Raw genomic sequence first — 27,592 nt, 5'->3', positions numbered from 1 at the left:
TAGAAACGTTTTTTGTTAAAATCTGAAGAATAAGTAGCAGAGGATGGATTATGTGGCAGATCTATAACTATACGAAAAACACATCAGCCGCATAATCGCATCATTCCAGTAACCCTGTGAATTGTCAAGTAAGACCATATGAATAAACTATAAAGGAAAATTAAATAATTGTTATTCAAATAAGAAAAGGCAGCAAGCCAAATGAATGCTGCCAGGTTGATTGCAGGTGCCTCAAACTTGCAGCTTTATACATTTGTCATGTACAACACCTGACCTAATGATAACTGTATATTATGGCCCAGTAAGGCCATTGTGGTAATTTGATGAATAAGACAAGTCCCGAAGCTTAATCACTGGACAGTTATCTCATTCCCCGGAAAACTGGCATATTCCTTGACGGTTTTACTGAACATGCTCATGAGCTTTATTGCAACCGGCGTTTCTAGCTTTAACTTTCCTTTTTAACTGCACTCCATCCAGCTTTCAAATAACGAACTTTTCAAAACACTGCTGACCGAAAGTGCTATCCTTCCCATAGGGGATGTGTTGTATAAGAATCTTTACTACCCATCTTTTGAAAGAGGTGCCCCTCACCTCTCCTTTCCACATGGATGCTAGCATGCACGTTGTGATATAATTAATAAACTCGCATCTGTGAACCTACCGCTCACATACCCTCGAGAGCCTTTTTAGGTCGAGGACTACCGGTCTGCCGAAGGCAGAACCGGAAGTCGGAAGATTTAATGTTTCCTAGAGTGGCTATTTAGCCCGCCTCTCTTTTTGCTTCTCCTCCATTGGCTGGCTTCCTAAACGGAGGCCCGCCATTGGAGGAGAGAGCCGTCCCTCCAAATAGGCTCCGTCTTTTTCAGATTCGGGGGCGTGTTCCTTGCTGTTCTTTCCACTTTTTAGCCACGCCCTTTTAGAACAGCAGGAACACGCCCCCGAATCCGAAAAAGTTACGATTCTTCCAGTCGCCATTGTTTTGCTGTTCTCTGGCTGTGACGATTGTTCTCTGGCTGTGGGGATCTTTTTTTGCTGTTGTGCGTTATTTGTAAGGCATTTTCCTTGTTTGTTTGTCTCGTCTGCCACCGATGATCGTTTTGCTTTTCTTTCCATTCGCCTTTAGCAAAGTCAGCCGTCTGTTTACTTGTGCATTGCGGTTTCACTTTTGCGCGATGCGTGTTGCTCTGACTTGTCATTGATAATGGTGTTGCTGGGACCCGTGTGTTGACGTGTTTGTTCCTGCTTGCCTTGTTTAAAGTGTGCATCTCATTGCTTCCTTTTGGAGATACTGTAGAGGCTGAGCGAAGAGGAGTGTGTTCGAGGGGGGGGGAAGGTTGAAATGTCTTTCACGAACTGCGTCTCCACATTTAGCTGACAACCACACGATTAGGGGAAAGCGGCAAATAGCAAGCTCTACAAAGCTAACAAACCTGCTTTACAAAGCTAACACACCTATTTAGGTGCAAGCTCTTTTTATACAATCGATTTCAAGGATAATTTATATCTTGGAAAATAAAATCAAGGCAGTATTTAACGTTTATGTAATTACTTCCTTTGTGGCGACGGGGTTCTTTCTAGGTGTGCGTTTGTTATACGTGCAAACCATATCGCAGATGTGTGCAGTACAACGTACTTTTATCGGCCTAGCACAGGTATTTACCTATCATGACACTGCATGACATGTCACTGTCCAATATCGGCATGCTCCCGACACCAGACTAGCGTGTTTCATTTGTGGGTTGGGTACTTCGCTTTGGATCAGTAAGCTTCCCCGGAAAGCTAAGCGCATTCTTGAGCAACTTTCACAGTAAGGTCCTCTGACTCATACTCTATCTCTAGCAAGACACCTCACCTGCACAAATTCGCTTAGAGTTCGTATTACAAGGGCTGGTACAAGCGCCCTTAAGTAATTGTCCTCTCTAAGAGCAGGTGCTCCGAACACAGTAAAATCTCTTACCTCGAAAGAAATTAGAGACCTCTGCAAAGCGAACTTCCAAGCCAGGAATGAAACTTTAGAGGCGCTGGACTCGCATCACCTCTGGGAAGCAGCTTTTACCTCATACCGCTTTTAAACTGGCAATGCTCGACTGTATAAACACATACAAATTGCCAACCCCACAGAGCTATCTGTTTAATTGTTTCAAAGGTTTCAACAAATCCATGTTTATAGCTTTAAGGCTCGACCTACCACCCACGAGTGATACATTGCTACCATGGGGTCCCAAACCCAAGTTCGCTGCTATTCAGGCTGTGCTTGTGGCCTGAAGAATCCCTTTCGCACACATTATGCATATGCCCCACTTTGCAATTCGCACGTAGAAAGCCTTTGCGTAACATCTTCAACACTCCCAAGAATAAGAACATATCATCAAGGCCTTCTTTAATGTTAACAAGGCTCTAGTGCCAATCAGGTTGTCCTGTTGCATATAATGTAGTCTTGGTTTGTATAAAGGTAACAAAAAATGCTTAACCCTTTTTATCATAACTTTTCAATATGATGCACAGCAGCCACAATGCTCTACAACATGGCCAAAAGTTCTGGCTAAACACAAGGTCCCAAAGGCGAGACCTATTGGCTATACGTAGCATATAAACATTTTTTTTTTTTTTGCATGGCAGCTTGAGAAGGGTTCAGTTTAGGAATGTTGGAGGCGTGTTAATATTACCTTATGCAGTATATATAGCTTATTGTGTGCTAAGGAATGAGTTAGATAATTCCACCTGAAGTACACTTTTGCTGGTTTTATAATTTGCTGAGGTTTACTGCGCCCCCAAACCCCCTCCTGTACCGTTCCAAATTTCTACTTTAACTTAAGTGAGTGTGTTATAAACGTTTGGGCTTTATGAGCTTTGGAAAGGGCCCTAATGGAGAGAAAAATGGAGGGAGCATTTTTAAAGAGGAAAAGCAAACAGTAGCAGCACCTAATAGAGGCAGAAGGGGCCTAATGAAGACAGGGAGCGAGCGAGCAGTAATTGAGCGTATGTCCAGAGCTGGTGCATAAAAAAGATTGGTTTTGAAAATGTTGTAGCATAGAATGGAGGGCAGAAAGACTGTTGGAAAAGGAAATAGATTGTAATGAAGGGTGAATGGAAGGCTGTATGGAAGGCAGCTATTGTGTTTAAGGTGGGACAAATGAGCGCGCAGGGTAGGAAAAAAAGTGGCAAAGGGTGAGTGCACGAATATGAATGAATGTAGAAGGGGCACTATATAAGGTAAGCATTAAGGTATGACTGGGACGAAACATAGTAACTGAACGCGTGGCATGTATAATATGTATTGTTTTTAGCAGTGGTGTTAAACATATAAAGTGGCAATGTATAACATTGTTTGTGTTTGGAAACAGAAGAGGCCTGATAAAGACAGGAAGGGGGAGCGAGAAGAAGGAGCACGGCTAACGCTGCGAGCTGTGCGCGTGCATTTGTGCTGCCGTTTGTGCGCGTAGGGAAAGGAAGTGTGTATGGAACGGCACGGCACTACTGTGTGTTGAGGCGGCAAAAGCGACGTGCATAACAGGAAGAAAGTGGTGAAGATGGAGGGAGAAAAGGGAAAAGCGAATGGTGAAAACCAAAAGTAAATACGAGCGGCAGTTATAACAGCAAGAAGCAAGAGGAGCTTGATGACGATAGGGAGGGAGCGAGGGAATGGTAGTTGGGCAAATGCCGCGAGTTGAACGTGTGCATATGACCAGTGCTGCATGCGCTGGGTAAAAAGCATACGTGGGGGCATGTATTGTTGTGGTAGGGTGGGCTATCACAAAAGCAGAAGGGGCCTGATAGAGGCCGTAATAGAAAGTGTGCCTTTGACGAGCGCTGATCTGGTTACATGTTGCAACACAGAATGAAGGGTAACAAGCATTTACAATGCAGTGGTCTCGGCATTGTTAAAGTTAGAGCTATTGGCATTGCTCATGACAATGCCGTTTCTTTAAATGTTTTAAAAACAAAAACAAACAAAAATAATGTCATGAGCAGTGCCAATAGCTCTAACTTTACCAATGCCGAGACCATTGCATTGTAAATGCTTGTTTAACAAGCAGCCCGGCGCACACACAACCCTTATTTTCACCTCCCTGTCTGCCATCTACATGAAAGGTAAGTGCACCTCTTTTCTCTAAAGTTATGTTGATGTCGGGAGCATAGTGTTGGCCCACCGAGGTAAGCGGTGTTGTGGCTGAGTTTAGCATCGCGGTCTCCTGCGTTTCAAGTCGAAAGCCTTCCCTCATCTGGCCCTGACCTTGCACAGAGAACCTTACGTCGCCTGACATGTGTAGCCCAATTGGGCTACATTTGGGCGACGCACGTCGAATGTTTTTACTTGTATCGAGGCTCAGAAAGCGCAATTTTTTCCTACGAGTAACATCTCTATCGAACCCCTGACCGGCTGCAAAAACAGTCTGCCCTGGGAGTGAGTGCACACTCCAGTAAAGTCTGATTTTCGGCTCTCGACGCCCTAAGACTGGAGCTGCAACAATATCTGAATACAGCATTGTTGAGGAGCTAAGTAAACTATTGGATGTTTGGAGTGCACGTGGGTTGGCTTCCTCTTGACTCCTCCAATACTCAACTTTACTTTATATTCATATACATATTGTCCAAAAGTCAAATAATAGTTTTTGAAATGGAAGAGTGGGTTAGATATGAGGACGAGGAAGAGGATGAACCCTACTTTGAAAAACAGGAGACAGTTTTGGAAGACAATATTGTTGACGCTCTGGATGCATCAGTCCAGCAGTCTGTCAACAGAGCAATTGAGAGCACTGTACAACAAGCCTTGGCAGCAGCGCTAAAACCTATCACCAAACAACTAGAAAGCTTCGCAAAGTGCCACAGGTTTCAAAACCCTCTTGAACCCCCATAAAGACGCCTCCGCAGACAAAAGCAAAGCTAAGTCAGGGCCATGTCCCCATGCAGGCGTTCTAGCTAGTTTGCCACAGGCGACCACGGACGAACACGGTTACTCAACACCACCAACAAAGGTGGAAAGGTGAAGCGCAAGCAAAAAGTATATATAAACACTGACACGGACACAGACTCTACAAAATCGGACAATGAGGGTCCCCTCAAGAAGAAATCTAGGACCCGATATGACACCCCAGTATCCCACCACCCCCTTCACCTTCAATCTGGCAGATATTGTTCATCCCCGTTCCTCAGACTGGGCTCCTGCCCCTGAGGTAGTGGAATACTTTTGAAAGCCTCAGAATAGGTTTTGGCAAGGAAGTTCAAAACAGGTTGCGGTCTGAGTGCCCTAGACCAGATATCCCAGACAAAGTGGCAGGGACACCTGACATTGATGCCAGTCTTTTGAACTTTCTCAAAAAAATTTCAAAGGACCCCAAAAAGGGTATCGACCACACCTGGCAGGCCTGCCAGGAAAAACTACTAGATGTGGCAGGACCCTTGGCAAAAATCCTGGAAATGCCCTTGTGAGAAAAGAATCAGCTAGTCCCGTGGATCCAGACATTTTAGCGGGCGGGACGCAGAGAGCAATATGCCTCCTAGGAAATGCAAATTGCGCCTTCTCTACGGAGAGACGCAAGTCACTCTTTATGAGAATAGACTCGAACCTAACGAGCTGGCTTCGGCCAAACCAGGTCACCCAGCAGAAGGTAATCTCTTTGGAGAGAGATTCGTAAAGGATGTCTCAAAGTGCGAAGGCACGTTTACGTCTTTAGACAAGGCCCAGTCGAGAATAAAGAGTGTTTCAGACAGGCCTTTTTAATAGGGCCGGGCGAGGAAGGGAACACTCGCCACGCCGTCAATACATCAAGGTTCTCCCAGAGGAGACTACGGACGCGGCAGAGGGGACTGAGATTCCACCAGAGGCGGCACCTTCTATCCCACAAGACAAAGGTTCAACAAATGCCGATTCAATAGAGGTGGACACAGAGCGGGATTTCAAACCCAAAATTCCACAGGTGAGAGTTACCAAGATATTTCAATTACCATGGGAGGGGGGGGCGATCTCCGTTTTTCCTACACAATTGGTGAGTGTTGTCAAAAGACGCATGGATTTTACAGACCATTCAAGGTTTTCATCGAGAATTTTACCAAACTCCACATCAAGAATCATACCCGAGACAACTCAGTTTTTCCCAACAATGTGCTTTTATAGACGCAGAGATAGAGGACTTGCTGCAAAAACACATGCTTGCCTATTGCAACAACGAAACTCGTGGTTTTTGCAGCAACGTCTTCTTGGTGCAGAAGAAGGGTGGTGGTCACAGATTAGTGTTAAATCTGAGGGAATGTAACCACTTCATGGTTTACAAGCACTTCAAGATGGAGGGTACCCATCTTCTAGCAGATCTACTCATAAAGGGAGATTGGATGGTCCGTCCGGACCTCAAGGATGCTTATCTGACGATTCCAGTATTCCCTTCTGTAGGAGAGTAGGATCTGCACTTATGTTGCCCCCACTTTTTTTCCGATCTATACACTGGTTTCTGGCTATAGTCTGGCTGGGTCCCTGCTAATCAGGGCTCCAGTCTCTCTGTTCTCTCTAAACGACTTGGTGTGCATATTAGATGCACTAGTGATTGGATACTGTGGTACCCTATGAGCCCCTAGTATATGGTACCTAGGGGCATTGGTACTTCACAGGCCTACCAGGGGCTGAAGCATATATTATGCCACCCCTGGGAAGCAGACTCAATCTGACACCACAGGCCTGCTACTGCAGCCTGCGTGAGGTAGTGTTAGCACTCCTCACTGAGATATAGGTTCCTATATCTCACCATACACACACATATAAACCTATCAGCCACCCCTATGGCAGGCCCTATCAATCCTGAGGGCAGGGTGCTTGGTTTACAATGTGAGGGGGGTGCCTCTGCCTGAGCAGGGCCCCTTTGCAGCTACCAGAGTCTATTCTCTATGGCTGTTTGTGGAAGCGGTTAAACCATATACTCTTAAGTGCATTAAAATGCTAACTTTGGAATGACTGCATCAAAACATGTCGTGTTTGGTGTCAAACAACTTGGAATCATACCCCCACATCAGTCCATGACGTGGGAGCATGATCCCACCCTTCTAGAGGGGACGACATGTAAAACGATAGAAATCCTATAGAGCCCTGGCATCACAAAATGGATGCCACCAGCACAGACACTGGGCTGCCCTCCTGCTGCTGACTGAAACTCGCAGTGGAGGAGGCCCAACAAAAGGCATCCTGTCACAGGGAGGTGTCACCACCTTCCAGACAGGACTGAGTGTATTGGGGCTGGGTGGGTGCACTCCTAGAGTGCTTTGAAGTCCTGCACTGGGAGAGCAGTAGGCTCCTCTGTGCATATGCCAGCTCAAACCGGTTCAGGGGCTACCTGTCCCTGCTCTGGCACGAAACTGGACAAAGGGAAGTGGGTGTAACCACCCCCTCCCATGACCCTCCTAGAGGAGTGGTCATGGAGCTAGTCCCTCCCCTATCTTCACTATAAGATAGCAAGCATTGCCTTTACAAATCAGATAACCCTGGACGACGTTCTACAAAGAAGAATCCTGGCCCTTCGACGTTCCACTACCTTTGGAAGACAGAAGAATCTCCCTTGGAGTCAAGGAGTGACTCCTCTGCTTGGCAGGCAGCAAAAACCTTAATCAACGGTTGCAAACTTTCCCGCTCGAGTCCAAAGTCCCTGCGACCCCGGAAGCGGATTTCCTGACCTCTCGACAGCCATTTTGAGTCCCCAGCGAAGCTGTGGCGTCTGGACCCCACGAGTGACGAGGAACAGCGATACCCGGGGACCGTGCACTATTGTCGAGTGCAAACCCTAAACAACGTTCTACGAACTTGTGCATTGGACCATTTGTGGCCCCCAGCAGGTCTTGCACCAAAAATCAGCGGCCTACCCCGTCCCGAGTGACCGTGGGCTCCTGTGAAGCATTTTCTGAGGCGGCGTCTTCGCGATCACTTGCCCGTTGGCTAGTGGGTCCCCGAAGACTAACGACTCAAGGGCTCTCCTGGTTGCTCTAGGCCTGCCCTCACTTACCCTCGCTGGGTGAGTCCATCAGACCTTGCTGGTCTGCACCATCGACTTTCTTCAGTCTACACAAGACTTGCAGTTGCCAAGGCTTGTTGGCTCCAATCCGGTTGCCGACACCACCATCAGCTGCAGACGTCGTGGAACACTCCAAATCCAGCTACTGGTCCTCGTCGATCTCTCCTGGACCTCGTGAGCAAAGAGTCAAAACACCATCGACAACCTGAATCGACGCAACATCTGTGGTCATCCATATTGCTGGCCACCGGTCACTGGCAAGTGACTTTGAACACTGTCCCTTCAATTTTCAGGTCTCCTCCATCTTGAATCCACCTTCGGATTCCACCGGACACTTCTTCAGACGACGCAAGCAGCAAGTCTTCTTTGGTCTCCATAGAAAACAGCAACGCGACCCGACACCAAAAGACACCTATGCACCCGGCTTCCCTGGGTGAGGTAACTCGCGCACTCCGGTGCCCAAGTGTGTGTTGGCCCTCGAAATCCTACCTTGTAAGTGGCTTGCTTGTAGTCTTCCTCAAAGTACCCTAGAACTGTAAAAATCTAACCGTGACTTGCACCATTATAACCAATAGGAAACCCGCGGCTGTGTTCACACACTGCACGAGTCTCCCGTGGGCCTGTTACTTACCTGCTAACACTGCAGTAGTGAAGCCCCAGCGATTCCCCAGGCCCTAGGCCTTATTTTGCAAGTCAACATCCTTATACCACTTTCTTAGTATATGGTCTGGTACGCCCCTAGGGCTCCAGCCATATTTGTGCTTAATTTATTGTGAAACGTTGACATTTGAATGTGTACCTGGTTTCTAATCTCATAAAGAGATTAGTAGAGTGTGTCTAGTAATAAATACATATATATTTGATATATATACCTGTGTGGAGACACTATCTGTCTTTTTAAGAGGTTTGGGGACAGTCCATGGTGCTAAGATGAGTCAAGCTTATCAAAGGGTCCCTTATTTGAAAAAAGGATTCCTAGGATTTTGCTCTACTCAAGCTCTCTCAGCTGTAAGGTGTGGTTACAAATGCTCAATGTGACATTTATCTATTTGGACACGCATAAAGTGCAGTGAAAAGCTCTTCTAAGACTATCTCAAGGTGGATGGAGCCTCTGATGAAAGGAGAAGCGAATCCCTTCTTCCCCTTGCTTTCTAGGTAGGACATGACCAATATTTGGGGTTCAAACCATTTGTCCAGTTAACGGCGCTAAGGTCAGGAACAGCACAGGCCACCTCAACAACACATACATTTAAGTAGATCTGTGCATTATGTGTGTGCTGCTGCAATCAACATACTGCAGTATTACAAATGCATTCTATCAAATGGCACTTTTAGTACTTCGAATAGGATATGCGTCACATTTATGATGGAGTAACCCGTCCGTTGAACTCCAAATCAGGTCCTAAATGTTATTCAACCGTCAAGCCTGCCATTCACCACTCGAGCAAGCACCACACTCTACTTACTTCTCGGATTGTACATATCTACAGCTCAGATCTCGTATACCGGAAGTGCTTTCAATGATAGTGTTTCTCTGTGTAGACAGTATTCATAATTGATGATTAGAAGTCAATAAATTACAAAAACAAAACAGCGGCACAAGACTAGGGGCCAGATGTACATAGCTTTGCGTTTAAGACTACTGAATAGTGAATTTTCGCGGTTTGCTATTAGGTAATCGCAAATAGTGATGTACTTAAGTGTGTTTTAGTCTGTTTGTGATACCCAGTGGGTTGCAAATAGACTCACTCATTAATATTCATGAGGTAGGTCGCAATTTGGGACCCATTGGGAATCGCTAAATCACAGTGATGGTGGCCTACTGGGGTCAGCAAACCACTATGTCTGCGATTGCTTTTAAATAAAGCATTTTTTTTTCAAGTCGCGCGAGCGCGTGAAACAAGATGGCCGCCGTTTAGAGAGCTCCGGCGCTTTTTCGCCCGTTTTTTGATTAAAAACGACGAATCCTGTCAGTTTTGCGGCGCAAATGAGGTCGCTTGGCTTTTGAAAGTCTTACCTGCCGATTGATGTGATTTATTCTGGATTTGGACGGTGTTGGAGGCGTTTTTCGGTGTCCAGCCTCTGCTTCCAGTTCTACCTTCAGGTATTCCCTGCCTGGTCTGTCAGGGGGCGGAGCAAGCCTTCAGGAAAGGGCCTGGCTTGGGCCTAGCCACTCCCATAGCCAGTTATAGCTGCTGCACAAGCTTTAATAAGGATTTTCTCACTGCTGCAATATTTTTTCCTTCATCTTCTTGCTTTGTGGATATTATTTTCGCAATTTTGTTATTTTATTTTATAAGTTATTATTACTATACTACATCAACATGGATAATAAAAATATTCATCCTAAAAGGAAGCAACAGGTTTCGCCTCCGCCAATTAAATCAAAGGCGGTAGAGTCTACAGAACCCTCATTATCCTTAATTTTAGAGGAAATTCAAGCGCTTCGTGTCAACACAGATTCCATTGCCTCAGAGATTAAAAATGTTCGAAAGGAAATGGCGAGTCTGTCAATGAAAATCTCTGATAACACAATTAGAATACACGATAATAAGGCTAAGCTTGAGACTTTCGCTCCACTGATAGCTAAAATATCTCCTTTGTCTACCCGACTTCTAGAAATGGAAAATTGTAACAGACAATACAATTTACGCATTTATAATTTACCAGAGGATGTGGAGGGTGGTAACTGTACATTGTATCTGGAAAATTTGATTCCTGGGCTTCTACAAATTAAATTTCCAGAAAAATTTGAGATTGACAAGGCCCACAGAATTCCTTCACACCGCAATCCTAAACATACAAAACCTCGTCAAATGATTTTCAAAGTCCTCAGGCATCATCATTTGGTTTTGATTCGCAAGGCAGCACGAGATATTCCTTCTTTGATGGTTAATGGGAATAAAAATTTTATTCACCAAGACTTTGCCAAGGAAACAGTCTCAATCCGCAAGGAATTTTCTGCTCTTCGGCCTCAGCTAAGAAGTCTTGGTTTCAAATATGGTCTTTTTGACCCTTCAACAATGCGTATCTGGAAAGACAATCTGTCAAAATCTTTTCAACATCCTGATAACTTACGTCAGTTTTTGGTTCAGCGTTCACAGCAGTCCATGGATACTCATGACTCTAATACTTGATTACAGCTAATTTACGTAATTTTCTGACAGGTTAATGGATCAATGCTACATTGGGCTCCAACGGTTCGGTCATGCTTGTTGAGCGTATGTGCGTCTCATCTTTGATATGTTTGTACCCTGTTTGTTGTTCTCTCTTTTTTTTTAATTTTTCCACCTCTTTTTATTTGTTCTGGAGCTACTATCTTCTCTTATCATTGTTCTCCTTTTTCTCTTTTTCTCCTCTTCTTGATCCTTTTTATTCCTTCTTTCTTCATTATGGCTGATAATCACAATATTAAAGTTGTTTCACTAAATGTTAAAGGTTTACGTCATCCAGTTAAGCGTACAAAAATCTTAGACTATTTAGGTAGTTGTAAGGCAGATATCTGTTTTCTTCAAGAGACTCATATAGATGACAAAACCTTAACTTATATGAAGAAAAAAATGGGTAGATACTATTGTTTCATCACCTGCTGTTGGTAAAAAAAATGGGGTGGCTATTTTTGTTGCAAAAAAGTTACATTGCCAAGTCTTAAACAAAATTTCGGACACAGATGGAAGATATATTATAGCCAAAATTAAAATTCATGATTCAGTCTTATTTTTACTCAATGTTTATGGTCCTACTGCGGATGACCCTCTTTTTTGGTCTAATATTACCACTGAGGTTCTAAAACTGGGGAAAGTTCCTTTAATTGTTGGAGGTGACTTTAATGTTATTATTGACCCATTATTGGATAGAATGTCCAGTACTAAATTTCGCCCTCCTAAGGTTTTTCATGCTTTTAAATCATTTATTCATACCACCAAGTTAGTTGACATTTGGCGTTTACACTTCCCTACGGAAAAATGTTTTACATTTTTCTCTAATCCACATAATTCACATTCTAGAATTGATTATTTTTTAATTTCCACACAACTAGTTCAATCTGTTAAGACTCCTAAAATTGGTAATATTGACATCTCAGATCATGCCTTGATTTCGGTTGTTCTGAACTTAACTTCAACTTTTGCAAACCAAACTAGGTGGCGTATGAATACTGGAATTATTCTTAATGAACATAATAAGCCTAAAATCTTAAATGCTATTCAAGACTATTTTTTACTCAATCCTGAAGGATCCACTTCTATGGTCAATAGATGGGACGCCTTTAAAGCTTATATTAGGGGTGTAACTATCTCAATTATGGCCTATGAAAATAAAACATTCAACACTCGTATTAGATGTTTGGAAAAACAAATTGAGAAATTTGAAAGGCTTTTTATTTCATCAAATGATCCTCAATTTAAAGTCAAGCTACAAAAACTTCGATATGAATTTAACTCAATTCTTAGTACAAGAGCTGGCATCCAAATTTCTAACTCTAAGGCTAAATTCCGTTTTAATGCCAACAGGTCTGGGAAGCTTTTAGCTAATTACTTACGCATAAAAAAAGATAAAACGCAAATTACCTCAATTCACGGCCCTAATGGTAATATTGCAATATCTCATAATGATATTGTTAAGGAATTTTTGGATTTTTATTCTACTTTATATAATAAGCCTGATCCTCATGATCCCTCCATTTTGGACTCTTTTTTAAATACATGTAATTTGCCCAAAATTTCACACTCGGACAGGCTTGGGCTAGATTTACCCATTACTACAGATGAAATTTTAGCTGCTATTAAATCTATTAAAAAAAATAAATCCCCTGGCCCAGATGGTATTCCAGCTGAGTTTTATAAAGAGTTCCAATCCCAACTTTTGCCTTATTTATTTCAACTTTTTACTTTTTTTGGTTCTTCGGGAACGGTCTCCGGTTCCTTTACTGATGCTTTAATTATTGTACTTCCTAAGCCAGATAAAGACCCCACTCTTGTTTCAAATTACCGCCCTATTTCTTTAATTAATCAAGATTGTAAATTGTATGCTAAAATACTTGCTTCCAGACTGGCTCCTGTATTGGATTCTATTATACATCTTGATCAAGCCGGTTTTATGAAGAATAGATATTCTACAAATAACACAAGAACCTTACTACATGTTCTTGAACAGAGTTCCACTTTAAGTTCCCCTGCAGGAATTTTGGCTTTGGATGCAGAGAAAGCTTTCGACAAAATTCACTGGCAATTTTTATTTCAAACCTTACTATCATTTAATTTTGGTACTTCGTTTATACGCATGATTTCTGCTCTGTATTATGCCCCTACTGCTCGTTTATTTATCAATGGCCAAGTATCTAGTCAGTTTTCTCTTTTTAGAGGCACGAGACAAGGCTGTCCCCTCTCTCCACTTTTATTTCTCATTGGAATTGAACCTTTCCTTACTCATATACGACAATGTGTTGATATTAAAGGTATTAAGATTAAGGAGATTAATATCAAAACTTTAGCATATGCTGATGATGTGCTGTTATTTATTAGTGAACCTATATCCTCAATGCCTGCCTTATTAGACATTATTGCAAAATATTCCATGGTTTCTGGCTATAAACTTAATATTAATAAAACTGAATTCTTCCCTTTAAACATTTTTTGTACTCCTGATATGTTACCCATGGCTGATATTGTGTGGCAAAAAGATAAATTAAAATATCTTGGGATTCTATTTGCGTCCTCCATAAAAGCAACATTAAATAGTAACTTTATTCTGAATTATATCAAAGATAAAACATCTAAATGGTCTTTCAATTTCCATTACAATTCTATAAAGACATTGATAGACTTCTTTCCAAATTTCTCTGGAACAATAAACCAGCTCGTATTGGTTATAAGAAATTAAAAATACCTAAATGCAATGCTGGATTTGGCGTGCCTGACTTTTTTCTATATCACAAGGCCTTTATACTGAAGCAAAGTTCCATATGGTTTCCTCCTTCCTCTTTAAATAACCAACCTACATGGCTTCATATAGAGCAGTCTCTTGTGGCTCCTTTTCCATTGACTGCCTTACTAACAATGTCCAATAGGTCAACATATGTGCATAAGTCGGTTATTATTAAATCCGCTAAACTCATTTTTAATGACCTAGATTCAATTTTTTTGACCCCTATGAATCATACTGAAGATCTGCCACTGTGGCATAGTAATGTGATTAAATTGAATAGAAATGTTAATTTTTGGAATGCTTGGATTAAAGCTGGTGTCTTGTATCTTAAAGATATCTATTTTGACAATGTTTTTATTTCTTTTGAAGCTTTACAAATGAAATTTAGTTTACCTCATTCTGATTTGATTAAATATGAATCTTTATGTAATTCAATTTTAGACTCTTTCCCTCATGGTATTCCGTTTAATGTTAAAGCAGATTTAGCACTATATATTCGAACTCTCTCTATGTCATCGCATACTGTCTCTATTTTATATAAGAAATTATCTAATTCTATAGGAAACAATTTAAATATTATTTCAACATTCTAGAATGCTGAGCTTTCACTTTCTTTGTCCAACGATACTTGGATGGCTGTTTGGCTTAATAGTATTTCAGGATGGCTGCCTGTTTCACTTTACCAAACCAATTCTTATATTTTATTTAATTGTTTATGGACCCCAGTGCGTTTATTTCGTGCTAAATTGATGCAAGACGACCTATGTTGGCATTGTAAATTACTTCCTGGATCATTACGACATATGCTTTTTGAATGTCCATTAATTTTTAAATTTTGGTCTGATGTTTGGGATATTATTCAACAATTATTTCATATTCATGATGTTATTTCTTACGAAATATTAATATGTAAATCGGTTGGTCTTTTGCATAACTTATCTGAATTAGAAGGTAAACTGTTTAATTTCCTACTGTCAGCTGCTTTAAAGTCCATTACTTTTTGCTGGAAGGATATTTCGTCTTTATCGGTTCATGCTTGGTGGTCATGGGTCATTTTTACAAGAAGAGGTGCTCAATTATCCCTGCAAGGGATCAATCATAATTCTAAGTTGTTTCACTCTTTCTGGTTACCTATTGATATATACTTATCTTTATAATTGTTTATTTATACTTGATCCACCGTTTTACAGTCATTCTACTTCAAGATTTCTATGATGATTATTGCTCTTTTTTCTAAATAAGTTGACATCGCAATTTTTCATGGCTCCTTCCCTTCTTTTTAGTTTGTCATCCCTCCTTTACTTGATTATTTATACTTCTTTACCTATTGTATTTAGAATTGTTTTTTGAAATTTCTTATTTTACATAGGTATTTTCGCTTATGATCAAATTTTTTTCTGTATTGTCTGTATTTGTTTAATATTATGGAAAAATTTAATAAAATATTTTGAACTCATAAATAAAGCATTTTTTTTTTTTAAATATAGGGATGCATTTCAAAAAGAAACCTGTTAAGTTAACTTTTATTTTTTTTAGGAGTAGGGATTAGTTTGTGGGACCACTGCTGACACTTGAAAAACATTTTTACAACCATTCACAAAAGAGAAGTTGTCTCTTAGGGACCCCTTCCCATTTGTAAATGGGTTACCACCTACTTGAAGTAGGTGGTAAAATGTGAATGTTTTGCAACCGCATTTCGCATACCACTGCAAGTCGCTATTTGGAAGGGACGCTCTAAATACACCCCTTCCTAATACCGAATCACAAACCCATTTTGTGATTTGGTAATATGTTACTAAAGCGCAAGATATGGTTTTGTGCATATAAAAATGTTTTTCCCGGTCGCAAACTGCCCAATTCTGTGAATTGGGCCATTTGCAAGCTCAAAAAAAGCTACGAACATTAGGCCCTTGGAGATTTCTTTTTTTTGTTTTATTTTTTAAATCAAAGATTTATTTATTTTACAGTAAATCAAAATTTTTAAAAACGGAGGCCATGTCACACAACCCACAATACCCCACCACTTTCTGTCCCACATTAACATGGTTTCTCAGATTCTACCTCCTCGGAGCCACCATTGGTATCCACTAATTTTTCAGGAACATGCCAGGTTATTGGGAGGGAAAGAGGCAACAGTTAATACTTGGTGGAATACCATATTGTAAGTCGCAATAGTTATTATTTGTCGTCAAAAAGGCAGTCAAACAGGAAAAACTAACCAATAAAAATATTACTCCAATAGAAACGACCCAGTTTTCATATTTACCCAACAGAAGTAAAATGATAAACGTAAATCGGAGACACTACAGCGTTCCTTTGTTCTTCCGTGGCTAGGTTTTCATAAAGAGAATAAACATCCCAGCATTGCACAGAATTAAAACCATTCCCCAGTCTCATCTTTCATTTACTCTGCAACACTGTAATTCAACTGATGTGACATACTTATTATTAGATTCTTCACACAGCGAAGAACTACTCAACAATGAAAGCTGTCCCCCTATGAATACTTCTTCTGTATGCCCAATCTCTGTGAACTAGAACTGACAGAAGGGTACTAGGTTCTTGTCACATGTATTTAAAATCTTAAAGAATAAGGACGCCAGAGAGAGGATCTGAAGGCATGCATATGAGTGGAACACAACGATTCTAAAACCATCTGCAAAAGCATGCGTTTGGACATCAAACATACTGCGGAATTAATCTGCATTATAAGTTATAAATGCACATCGAAAAAAACACACACAATTTTAGTAAACCTGTAGGGCTTTTAAAATATTTCATCGTAAAGCAGTACACCACACAGCAAAGTTACAAATCACGCAGATTTAATTTCAAGCAAATAAGACCATTTTTAGAGAGTCTGTATGCAATACTGATGTACAGAAGGGGTACTTGTAAAGACAGCAAAAACACTTACCATTTTTCGATCAAAATCAATATTGCTTTACCCAAATAAAGTAAAGAATGTTCAACAGAAAGGACCAGTCAAGACAAAAAAGTAACAAATAAATAAAAAAATTCAAACCTATATCTATCTGTGGGTCTACTCTTATGTTTGATGCAGTGGCGTCACTAGGGTTGGTGTCACCCGGTGCGGGTAACTCATGGTGTCACCCCCTCACGACTTACCGCATGGACCTCCTCCGCTCCGAGTCCGCTAGCCTACAAGCCCTAGATTAGATTATATCTACTTGCAAACAGTCACCAGTTTACAACGGATCAATTCCGTGTGTATACAGAGCATGTGGAGAGTTATTTGAAAGTAAGAGCGATGTCTGGATGTAAGTGCAAACCCTCAGATTCCAACAGGCCAGGTTTTAAAACAAGTACTTCCAGGCCCGATTATCCACTTTTCTACCATCACTCTCCTCTGCACCTTATCTCACAGCTGAACTTGGGCCCCAGCCCCATATCAGCCCCATCCAGCTCTACTTTCATTATTCCCGTAAAAAACATTGTCAAAATCACCTTCAAACTTAAAACATTAAATATAGCAGTAAATATAATTAGAACGCACTTTAAAATATGTTCCACAGTTGCCCTAATGACCCGATTGCTAATTAAATAAAAACAGGATGACAGGGCCGGTTTTATCGCTAGTATGTAATTCCGTCTACAGGGAATGTCACATGAGCCAATGAGGATTACAAGATGTAGGAATCACATGGCATCCATACTGGTGGGCAGTAAATTTGAAGAGGGTTTGGGCTGGGGAAGCACAAACTCAGGATTTAAAGCATACCGTAGTGGTTGGGGCTTGGCTTTACTAATAAAAGTGTATATCGGCCCAAACTCTTTTTAGCAACATTAAAATTATGAAAGACTGGGGAATTTCTAACTCTATAGTAACACAAAAAAAGTGAAGTTCTAACTATACCATTCATGTTTGTCTGCAGGTCTTTGATGACAGTTCATAGCCACTGTCCTATGTTAGGATTGTAACTTTTGAACTGCAAGTAACACAAGAATCTCTGTGACAAAGGCAGTAACCCACTGAGCTATCCAAATAAAATACAGTTTATCTGCATTTCAAAACTACCAACAGGCAAAGGACTGCTCTCCAGCAGGATCATTAATCACCAGTTCTCTGGACATGTTTTATTGTTGCCTTGCATCCATGGCCATGATAATGATGTGGCTTGCCGGGCTCTGTAAGGCCTTTGTTCACAGCAACAGCTGTGAACAAACATTGGACTATTGATGCTCAGGGCTTCTACGTGCCAAAAGAAGCTCGGAGCACTCCATTGTCTTCAATGGAGCGCTTGACATTCCAATGTTCTAATAGCCTGTACAAGACTTAAGCCACGGAACAGTTGGGTATACACCTTTCTTTACATTGAGTGGTCAGTGGTTTTCGGGCCGTATTGCCTTAAATGTTCTTACCCAAATAACTGACTGATTTAAAAAATAATGTATGTCCCCTGCTTATTTCTCCTTTCCCAAACTTGTAAACTTTGACCAAAAAAAGTTTAAATTTAGAAAGATATAGTTTGTATAGGTGTAAACCACCAGAACTTTGCAGGCGTAACTTTCTGTTGTTCCTTTTACTGTTCTTTCTTCATGGCTCTGGTCCGCACTAAACTGCACACACAGATTAAATACTTGGCATTGGCAGTAAGTAAATAACTATGCATTCTCCAATTACTATTACGACAGTATAGCAATATTTACTGATGAAATATGATTAAATTGCTGAGGCCTCATAAATACATCCTACTAATGAGGAAAACAATGAACATTAACGGAAACCAATGAGTGATTTATCCCCCCAAAAAACTAAACATTTTTGGCAAATCAAAACATACCACTGAGTCATAAAAATAAAAAATAAATTATAAGATGCTCCCACAGATCTGTTGATGTTAACAGATGTCTCCGCGTTAATCATAGCCAAACACGTCTTTTTGCTCCATATGGTTTCCTTCTTATACTGGTATCTACCTCGACCCTGAATTCATATTACACTACGGTTATACTGATCTATTTCTGGTGTTCAGAGTGCTTTTAGACCTGGAGAGAGCAGAAGTAAATTACAGATGGCAGCCAAGAGTGGAACAGAAGAGGGAAGAAAAGAAAGAAAAGACTGGCAGCTAGGAGGGGCTGTAGGAAAATTGGACTACGGCCCAGTACTTAATTTGTGGGCAACAACACTCATTTCTAGGGACAAGGTCTTATTTTAGGAAGCAAGAGAGGAAAGGGAGGAAGAAGAAGGAAGAGAAATGGTGACAAATGGAGAACGCAGGAATGAAAAAGAACTTAATACATAAGACAAATGGGGGATACTAAAGAAATGAAAGTAAAGAAGGGAAGAGCTAAAGATGGAGCGCTTGAGTAAGGGAAGTAGAAGTCAGGAGAGTGGCTGAAGATCTAAAAAGCAGGAACCATTGTAAAGCTTGGGGAACAGGACATCAGAGAGTTGAAAGGAAAAGACTAGATGTAAAGATGTCAAATCTACCCATACATAAAATATTCAGCTGTAATCACAGTTTGTCACGAACTCTCAGTTGAAGAGCATCTATACAAAATATGTGTCTCCTACATCCAAGCCATCACCATATCTAAAGTAGCAAGAGCAATGTATGTATCTTATTATGGTGGATATGAGCGCCATATTAAAGTGACTCAACTCACTGTCAAGCGATTACCAATCACTATCTCTCCTTATCATAGATATAACTCATAAAAAGACAATGCATTATACAACTGTGCAGGGCCCAATGTAAATCCTCTATCACCTACAGCGACCACCCACGATCACTCAAAAAATATGCTGTTGCCTTAATTTGTAAATGAACTAAATCTACGAATACCAAGGCTGGTAAAACTAATGACTGCCATAAATAATCTTTCCATATCCGTGTGATTCCCACCCAAAATTATATTCAGGCCACCGTGAGTTATCATAAAATTGATTTTTGGAAATATTTCTAATCGTCTTGGTAAAATCCGCGTTACATAGTGATCAGGAAATGCGAACACATCGCATGCGTTTTAAACTCCCTGCCCTGCCAGAGGACTTAGAGTATGAAATAAACCTGTTTCATCTTGTTCCCTCCACTAAGTGATGCACCATGTTTAACACACCTACATCGATTGAAACACGCAAATCTAGTCACACCTGTAACTTATCATCTAACAAGCACCACGAGCACTCCGCACTCACCGCATTCAGCTGCCTTTGCCTCTTGTAGTCAGGCTGGGCGGGTCCCTTTGATCCCGAGCACAGCATTCACTTCCATGCAGCTCCGACGGTCGGGGGCCTGCCCTCAGGTATGTTCACCTCCGCCACACCAAGACCCAGCACAGCAGGGCAATTCTACCCGACGACAGAGGCACAACAGAGGCACCGGCGGGCAGGCAGGAACAGCACCTGGTTTGAGTCTCCGTCTCCCAGGCCTCAGCTCGTAGGTACAGGCGCGCTGCACCCCTCTAGTGACGACCCGACGTCACTGCCGAGGCGCGCAGACGCGGCAGAGGAGGAGACAGTGCGCGCTGCGCACAGGCACCTCCTGCTGAATTTGAAGGTTAGGTTGCGACGCGTCGTTGCTCCCTTTGGTGTCACCCCCCGTGAGGGTGTCACCCGGTGCGGTCCGCACCCCCCTAGTGACGCCACTGGTTTGATGTCAGTTTACTAATTTTTGGCAATTCATTAAAAAATTGTCCAAATATGTTCCTAGGTAGCAGCGAGACACAAATTTCCAATTGGATTTTAATTGAATTCACTATATCTATGCACACTCCCAAACTGCGATAATTTCTAATTGAGCAGTGCACGACAAGATGCATGCAAGGGAAGCCCAGGGGGCACCTTTGTAAGAATGCGTTTGACTCGCGATATATGTAGATCAGGGGCTGACTAGTTAAGATGGGGAATAGAAACAGGTCCTGATGAAAACCGGCAACCACGTGCAAGGCTAGCCAAAACTGGATGAAACATGTAGACCAGACGAATGGGGAACCATTTAGTTTCCACATGCACCTCCCAATGTTAAATCTGGTCATGGGGTAACCCCAAACTAGACTAACTAGGGCAACCTGAACACACACTTGCTCACATTCCCAATGAACCCCCTAAAAGATCTCCAAAGCACTTCTGCAAGTAATAGAAGCCCACTCAAACCATCATGCATGGGGTTTGAATGAGGAACATGCCGGATGATGAAGCATGCCACCAAGGTCAGTGGGTGCGGTTTGAGTCTTTTTTTTTTTTAGGCGACGTTAGACCCCAATTCTCAGTTTGGTCATTAGTTGAATACAATATTAAAACATTTTACCTTTCTCGTCAGTTAGCATCATCTTAAAAATTACAAAGACTGGGGGCGAGGCACCCTATTCCTCTCATTCTCGCTTGATGATTTCACAACTTATTTGCGAGTCCCAAGGCAATCAGATGGATACTGAGCTCAAAGTGCGACACCAGGAGTCTTTTCCCTTTGGATTCTTGGGGTTTACTTCACTGTTGTACCCAGAAGTGATCAGAAAGTACACCCCTTTAGCACTTGATCCTCAGAGTAGCTAGACAGTGGTCCAACTATACTCAAGGCAGTGGTGTGGGGTAGAAAGAACACTAACCTGAAGTTAGTCTGGGGTCCTTACATCTAGCACATTAAGAACAGTGAAAACGTAATAGATTTCCCCAAGGGCTTATGCAGTACAATCTCCTTTTGGTTTTCCTCTGCACTGGTAGATACAATGATACTAAGGATGGTAAGGTATGGAAGTCACTAGCTGGATGCATGTTGTCCCGGTGTCTATTGAATAGGTTTGCGGTCACTACAACCTCAGAGGTACAGAACCTGTAATGCTGTATGACAGGTGTCTCTAGTGTAGTATCGTCGGCTTGGCTGCGGGACTTCACTTGTTGGTTTGTGCTCGTTGCATGCACTCACTAATTGGTAGCAGCGCCTGACACAGCCTCAGCCCTGCAGTCTCTTGTAATGTCTAGTAAAGTGAGATGGTATGCAAGTGTGTGCATTTAATACACGAGGGCAGAGGCAGCCTAGGAAAGGGCGGACAGAAGCCCCACTTGCGCATGCTAATTGCCAAAACTTAGTTCTCCATTGCTGCGTCCTCCTGTGTCCCAAAGCTTAAACTCACCACCACCACAAATGGAAAGCCGACCCCAGGTCTCCGTGATCTTGCTGGGATTGGGGCCCTCGAGGTGCAGTCACGATTTTCATTTGCACGTCACTGATATAGGTGAATCTCATTATGGTGATCAAACCACCAAAAGCTGTCACAAGCTTTATCTGAGCTGATCCATCACAGCTACTACTTCAGATTTCATCTGGCTTCCGTCCGTCTTTTCGCCGTCTTTGTGCATCTTCCACAAATCTCTGCAGGCCAAGCAGAGGGGCAGCAAAGTCCCAAATGCAGTCATAGATCTGGGGAGCTAATAACCTCACAGAGGTGTTCACTATATGGGACTAGGAGTGTAAAACTCGCCACATGGCCTGACAGTGCTGATGCTTCCTGGGATACAAGGGGCTAAGTTGAATCCTCCCTGCACAGCTTCTCACAGGTCTCCTTTTCTAGGCAGCCTTTCATTGTTCAGAGGTACCCCCAGAACCCCTCCTCAGCAGTCTGGTGGTTTCAAGGCAGCTCTGCTTGTCAAGATATAGAGCTTCTAGTTTTACCTCCCAGAACTCAGCAGAGAGGGCTGGTTATCTGCCTCCCCTGCCCTGGAGCTAAGATAACTTTCTCAGGCTCCACTGGTATTGGACCCTGGCAACAGTCAATGAGAAACCCTAGCACATCAACTTGGAGTTTACGTCCCATATTTCCATTTAATCAAAGACACCGTGGATTCCACAATTCTAGCTACAGGACTGTTTTAGGCAGGGTTCGTGCTTTTGTGTATTCATACCGTCTAGTCAAGGCGCAGTCTTTGTCCTCTAGAGACAGCAGGCGGGATGTTTGGGCTGGGATCTCCTGGTTAGGAAGATTTTAAACAAAGGCACACACAAGAGAAATGCCTCTTCACTCGGATACCTCTCAATCTACTCTTAACACATCTGGGAATGAAGGGAGCTAGCGGGGGGCAAGAACTGACCCTATACTTTAAAGGGTCTCCCTGTCCCCTAACCACCTTACTGTAGGCGCTGCTCTTCACTCTTATGCTCCGTAGGACACCACCGGCGTCAGTGGCAACCCAGGCTGGCTGCTACAGTCGGACTCTCCAACGTCACTGAAAGTTGCAGTTTCTTCTTGGGGAGGAAACTGGCACAGGTGGGGGCAAGAGCAGCCGCGATGGGACAGGCAGCAAGTGCACTCAGCGTTCCTGGCTAACAGCCAAGAGAATGCAATCCAGTGGGTGGACAGTTTCCATCAGCAATCTACAATGAAGAAATGACAGGGGCAAAAATGTAACATCACGAAATGTCAACGGCTAATCCGCACAGGAGGGCACACCATCCATTCAATGGCTGAAGCAGGCCGTGGGTGGTGGAGGGCGATCCAAGATCGTTCTGGAAACTTTTTCTGCTGAGAATTGTTGTACATATACACTCTTGCTCTGTTACTTCTTTTGCGGGCATGTGCTCTAGCAGACAGGTAAAACAGTTTAAAGACGAACCTAATATGCCCCCAGTTGTCACTTGGCACGGGAAACAGCCTTTACCACGAAGCATTTTCTACGCGTTACGTTTACAACGGTACACTTACCTCGTAAACGTCTTCACAACGCGTATTGCTTCAACGACGTCTTTAGCACGCAAGCAACGTCATCACGGAAAAACGTCTTCCTGGTCGAAAGAAAAAGCGTCAGTCCTTCGTTAGTGTCGGCGAAGACCTAAGAAAAAAGGGGGAAAAAAAAAGAAGATAGGGGGCTTGGGGGGGGTCTCCACCCCCCCCAAAAAACGAAAAAGCGGGGTAAAGGCAAGATCGAGGTAAGGGCAATGCGAAGAAAAAACATTTTGTTGTAACGCATGCGTGGTAAAGGCATGCGTTGCAACGGAATGCGTAGTAACGACATATATTCACTTGGCACCTGTACTCAGGGTATAAGTCCTAAAAAAAAAAGTCGGGGGACTAACAAGGTTAGGCAGCATGCAAGTGAAATCATGACGCGTGCCATCACAGCGCATGATGTCACGAAGTGTGACATTGCACGTGACCTCAATAGAAGAGACATCACAAGTGACATCATATATTAAGACCTCACACGTTTATCAGGTATTTCAGGAGTAGATTTAAGCGCATGATGAGATTTAACAAATGAGATTTGGCATTGGGGTTGTGCCAAAAAAGTGGCGCAATCCCTACGCAAATCTTGGCCTCGACTAATACATTTATTTTTTTAAACCCTGCCACAAAGAAATTGGCAACACGGAGAAGCATGGTAGTAGATGTTATGCTTAATTTGTTGCAAAGTCTACATTTTATAATATTTGATTGAGTTAAGGCATCTGCTGTGAAGGTGCCCAGTAAATTTTACGGAATAGTAATAATGTTGAGATAACTCTGGTAGTTAATGCACTTGCTAGAGAGAGATGTGTTTTGTGAAGTCCCAGATTTGAAGTAGTAGAGAAGGTAAACGAGTCTCCTACAAAGTACATCATCTAACAAGCAGATGACAGATTTTTATTTTATGTATATAGTAAAATGGGTTACGGCTTTTAACACAGAGATCCTTTTGTTACCTGCAGTTCATAAATTGTAATCCTTCTAAAAGGCCAAGTGAAGTATAAAGGACACGTGACTCCTACACCTTGTAACTCCCACTGTCGCATGCAACTCATAGTGAAGTATAAAGGACACGTGACTCCTACACCTTGTAACTCCCACTGTCGCATGCAACTCATCTTGTACATTGATTTACACATGTACTTAATTTATTGACAATGTATAAGATGTGTGTAACGTAAAGAGCTCCAACACCCTGCATTAGGTGCATAGCGCTATAAAAGAAATACAATTGTGCTATTGAAATTGTTATTTGTGTAAATACCGTGACAGACAAACACACCTGACATTCTTCCAGTGCATGCATCTATTATATACAGGGAAAGAACAAATGCAAAAACTGCCTCAAGTACTTGTGAAGAGTTTGCCCTCTGTGGCATATACATTGAAGTATGAGGTTCCAGGCCGCATCCAGTCAGTATTTTCAAACAAAAGGAGGCCTTATGACCCCTTAACTTCAGCACGGCTGGAGATGAAAACAAGCATTGACATAGCGAATAGGTTTCGTCTTTGGGACCTTATAAGTGTTTAACCATGCAGCACATTATACAGAAAATGTCAGGGAGACCACTCACTGTGTGTTGGTGCAAAAGGGTGGAGGTGTTTTTTTTTCTCACAATGGTGGTGTGATCGCAGAGGCTGTACATTGTACACGAGATGGGATCCTGCCCTGCATGTGGAGGAGTTCCATCATTAGAAGTAAAAAATGCCATACTTGCATTGGTTTGCAATCCAGGACAGAAGGCATCCAATGCACCCTCTCTTCCAAAACTGGGCACAGCACAACTATCAACTTTCAAACAGTTCTCTAAACTCTATACTTCCCAAACGTTACACATACACAACAAACCCTCCACACGCTCTTTGCATAGGAACGAGGAACCACTCGTACCCGAAGCTATGCTGGATTCCTCACCAGTGCCTGTACTGGCATTTAGAAATGCCAGCGCTTGAGCTAGGAGCCAGAAAGTCAGGTCTGCCGGGTGATAACACACAGCAACAAAACGAAAACCCGAGATCACGGGTTCAACATGTTTCAAGCCTACCCCTAGCTCTTCATCAGGACCACACAGGGACCAACCCTTTGTTTGCCACTCCTTTTTACACCTAAATATGGAAATGAATTATTAATTCAAGAAAACGCTGCAACTAATAAAGCATGCGTGGTTTATACATACGATCACAATGTCACGTAGTGTATTTTGTTCTAAGCAGAGCTATGCTTCATGGACTCGGAGGGGGAAGGGGGGGGGGGGGGGGGGGGAGGGCAGTGTTTCCCTGAGAAATTATTTTCAAGTTAGGGAAAACCGCACCAGGACACCTATTCGTCTCCCCGCCGGACCGCATCTGATCTGATTATTGGTTGCAGCGTTTTCTTGAATTAATAATTAATTTCCATATTTAGGTTTAAATAGGAGTGGCAAACGCAGGGCTGGTCCCTGTGTGGTCCTGATGAAGAGCTAGGGGTAGGCTCAAAGCATGTAACACCCTCTTTTAGATATACCAACCTAGGAGCGATAATAAAGTATTTAAGCCCACTAGCAAGGTATTTTTAATCACTTTAACCCACTCGTCCACACTGTGCACTACACATAGTCTTCCACTCAAAGTGCTCCTACGTATTCTCCGCAAGTCGCAGCACGCCCCAGTTCGTAGAGAACTGGGATGGGCCCAATGATGAAGCATGTCACCGTGGGGAAACCCTGGTGAGTGAGGGGACTCTAGAAAGAAATTTTTCTTTCCTGAAGGTAATCTCCGATCATATCAATTGGGAGCCTCTTCCTTCGACTTGGTCCTTAAACCCGTGATCTCGGGTTTTCATTTTGAGCATTAAATTAAGGAGGACGGACCTAGTTGTAAACCCTCTACCTCCCTTTCATTCTGTATATTTAACACACAGCAACAGGCATTTGCAATGCAATCGGTCTCCATTTGTTTGAGCTATTGGCATTGTATAAGGGTTTGACGCTTTGCTGTGCGGATGGAAGAAGGTTCACTGTTAAAGAGGGCATGTCCCCTGTTGGCAGTGGTTAGATGGGGACCTGCCATCATCAGTAGTTCTGCCGGTGGTGAACAGGGCAGCGGTGGGCTGCGGTCACGGGATTGCAGTGACATCGGAGAGATGGTTTTATGGATAGGCAGAAACCATAATGGTGTGTTTCGTTGCGGAGAGAGCAGTGTAATAGATGGGTTTGTAGCAGGCACAACAGCAGTGGTCTGTGTTTGGAGGTGGGTCACTGAGCTAGGCGTCGCTGCAGGCATTTGTAAATGTATGTAAATGGACAGAGGCGAGAGGGCGGAGCTGACCCATGCAGGAACCAGAGTCCCTTTGTTATGGCCGGCTAAGAGGCTCCAAGTTCCGGTAATAGGGCGGGGGAGGAAAATAAAGTTGTTGAAATCACATCGCTAACAAGTGTTACGCGTTTACATCTATTGATAAATAAATAAAACGAAAAGTATTTGCAATGTAAAAGGTGGCACGTGTTTTTAGAGTTAAAGTTCTTGACGTTGTAATGCCACGGACGGGATGGCACAGTGGACACCTAAGCTGGAAAAGCACCGCCAGGAGTTACAGGAAACAACTACCTCGGAGGGGTGGTGGGGGTGGTCATGCACTGTTGGGTGAGGTGGTGTGGCAAACGGCACAGGGAAATAAAACAATTAAGTGACGGGCAAGTTAAAAAATAAAGCTGCCACGAAGGTTTCATGGCGGGAACATGAGCAGAGGCAGGGCAACCAAAAAAGGAATGAGCTTGAAGTTTGAGAAATCAGATGAAGCATATAAGCACAAGTAACCGGGGCAGTCATCATGGGAGGATACCAAAGCCTGAAAGGAGGGACTATTAAGCATATCCACTAATCAGAAGCAGACACTTAATAAGAACAATAAGAGAAGCCATTTGAAAATATGGGCGCTGCTAATGCAACTATTCTAGGAACAACAAGTTTCGCAGGCATGCGCTGCCCAGGCTCGACCGAAAAAGCTCCCT

The 27,592-nt window shown here is 42.6% G+C and overlaps 1 protein-coding gene across 1 annotated transcript in view; it reads right to left on the bottom strand.

Annotated features, from left to right (window-relative positions):
• DAP (death associated protein) overlaps positions 1 to 27,592 on the bottom strand; it is a 177,156-nt gene that overhangs the window by 41,911 nt on the left and 107,653 nt on the right. The window lies entirely within an intron of this gene.

The sequence above is a fragment of the Triturus cristatus genome, chromosome 5_2 (assembly GCF_964204655.1).
Source record: "Triturus cristatus chromosome 5_2, aTriCri1.1, whole genome shotgun sequence".
Taxonomy (NCBI): Eukaryota; Metazoa; Chordata; class Amphibia; order Caudata; family Salamandridae; genus Triturus; species Triturus cristatus.
Note: the sequence above shows the minus strand (reverse complement) of the source record. Positions and strands in the feature narration are given on the sequence as shown.